Source organism: Macaca fascicularis, chromosome 12 (genome assembly GCF_037993035.2).
Source record: "Macaca fascicularis isolate 582-1 chromosome 12, T2T-MFA8v1.1".
In the NCBI taxonomy this organism is placed as follows: Eukaryota; Metazoa; Chordata; class Mammalia; order Primates; family Cercopithecidae; genus Macaca; species Macaca fascicularis.
The window spans coordinates 56,316,165-56,319,197 of NC_088386.1; positions in this window are offsets into that span (position 1 = coordinate 56,316,165).

Genomic DNA, 3,033 nt, shown 5'->3' on the forward strand with positions numbered 1-3,033 from the left:
GAAAAGCATAAGGAAAACATTTTTGGTGTAGTAAAGCAATTTTACTATGAATGTCATCAGGATATAAAGGAGAAAGACAAATTGTGGCATGTTTCATCACATTAAGATAATTAAGCCAATTTTCACTGATGCTTATGAAAGTGTGACACTGAAGCAAGAAAACTCTTTTAAAGTTTTCTATTGGAACCTTTATTATATGTATTCCATTATGACAAGAAGTTGGATTTTTCTTCTTTTTTCCACACTGATGTTCAGGCCTACAAAATTTTAGTGAGTGAGCATGCTAGGGTTGCCAGGGTTAGCAAATAAAAATACAGGATGCCCAATTAAATTTGAATTTCAGGTAAATAATAAACAATTTTAGTATAAATATGTCCCATGTAATATTTGGGACATAAACTGAAAAATCATTCTCATTTATGTGCATTTCAAACCTAACTAGGCATCTTGTATTTCATCTGCCAACCTAAGCATGCTGGTGTTTTCTAATAGATTCGTGGAAGAGATGGGTTAGATGGGTTTGTCAGACCTACAGGGACTGGGGCTGGATGCCCCCTGAGAAACACAATTCACAGCACCTAAGGGTTGTAGTTACCCCTGGTGAAGCCTGACCTCACATCAATACATAAAATATTAGAGTCAGTCGGGAAGGGGGTGGTGGTGGCTGGAAGGAAGCGCAGGCCCACTGGAGTTTCTGCCCTCGCTCTGCACTCACACTCAATGAGGAACCTCGTACAGCATTCCAGGGGCCTGTGTGGGGTTGATGCTGGGGTCCAGGGAGCAGCAGCCCAGGGACTCACCTGGAAATTCTGGCTCCGGCCAGCAAACCAAACCAGACCTCACCTGCCAGACGGATTCTCACAGACATGGAAAGCTTAGCTCTTGCAGCTAGATGGAGCTAGGGCAGGCCAAGCGGGATGATGTTCAAATGTTCTCATATTTTAACCTTCATTGAGGCATTATGATTATCCCGATATTATGTTTCATATTTCTGCAGTATAAAACCAAGATTAAAAGCACTGGCTTTCAAGTCAAATTGACCTCGGTTTGAATCCTGGTTTCCCCTTCTAGTTATAAAACTGAGCAAGTTGTATGAACTTCGAATACAAGTTTCTCATCTGTAAATAAAGGTAATACTACTATTTCACAGAGATGCTGAGAGGATTAAACAAAATCATTTCTAAAATTCTTCATACAGTTGTCTGCCATAAAATAAGGTCTCAGTAAATAGTGCCTACGTGCTATTCTAAGCTTCTATAAGGGTCAAATTCCTAATCTGAACTGAATATTACACAAGAAGCCCTGTTATTGTTGTGGACTTAATGGTATTCATTGACAACCTTTGATGAAAAGTCCATAGCAAGTGTTAGATTGGCCTTTAATCATTACTGTCCTATTAGGCCAAAGAAGCCATTAGAGTGTGATGATTAAACTTCCTGTTACATAAGCTATAACCTCATCATTATTGACAAGAGAAACTTTTCTCATTAACTGAATGCATAAGCTCTGAATGTAGAAAACCCTTCAGCTCAAAACAGGTATTTTCATTGATCAAACTGAGTTATTTCATTGATTCCTCAATAATATATTTCCATATGTGAATGCTTCCTGCCCATGTTATTACTGTCACTTTCTCCACATTTATTGGGTTTTGAGTGTCAGCACATGTAGAACAATGGTTCTCACCCAGCCTATATATGAACATCATGTGAGGGACTTTGTAAAAAAAATACTTACAAAGGGCTCCACCCCAGACCAATTGAATTAGAATCTTGAGGTAAGGCAAGAACATCAGTATAATTGTAACAAGAGGCCACTTTAAAAATGTTAAGTGGAGGAGAGAAAATGGGCTTTGAGCCACATCAAGGTGGGTTTCAACCCAGATCTCTGTATTCACTAGATGTGTTACATTATACAATTTACTAATTTATCACAGTATCGGTTCCCTTTATTAGAAAAATTGACATACCTATTCTCTTAAGGATCCATAGAAGTACTACATAAATGGAAGTTACTCTTCTACAGAATGTGTAAAAGAAGATGGTCTTAGACATTCCTAGCCAACCAGAGCATTTCTTTTTTTTCATGCAAAAAGATTACCAAATCATAGCATGATGGTTTCCATCTTTTTCAGTATTTGTATTGACTGTTCATTTATTTTATTTTATTTTTATTATTTACTCATTTATTTTTGAGGCAGGATCTTGCTCTGTTGCCCAGGCTGGAGTATAGTGGCATGATTATGGCTCACTGCAGCCTCGACCTCCTGGACTCAAGCAATCCTCCCGCCTTAGCCTCCTGAGTAGCTGGGACTACAGGGGCACATCACTACACCTCGTTAATTTTCAATTTTTTTGTAGAGACAAGGTTCTCTCTATGTTAACCAAACTGGTCTTGAACTCCTGGCCTGAAGTGATCCTCCTGCAATGGCCTCCCAAAGTACTGGGACTGTAAGCGTGAGCCACTATGCCTGACCATTTTGTTGCATGCTTGGAATGTGGTTCTTACTGTAAAAAATATATATATAATTATATTTATATATTTTTATATATTTCATATAAAAATATATAGTATGTATATATTATATATATTTATATATAACATTTATATATTATATATGTATTTATATATGTATTTTATATTATATATTATATGTATTTATATATAATATATATCAATTGTTGGTTTTTTAAGAAAAGTTTTTGACTTTGTCTCTATCTTAATCACTTTTGTTGCTCTTGTTGCTATGTTTGTTATCTTGGCACCTTCCAGAACCATTTCCGAAACTTGGACCTAAAGAGCTGGAAATTTCGGTAACAAAATTTTAATAAAAGAAACTTAAATTGGTTTTACCACATTACCGTTATTGTTTCCTTACGCTTACTGCCTTTGATTTTTATAAGCAGAAGAATTTCTCCTGCTATGCCATGCTTACTGAAGAGCTTTCACTTTCTTTTCTTAATCCCAAATTTCCAAAATGAGGAGATTGAGTCTCATATTTACGCTTTTATCTGGTGGTAATCTCCCACACCT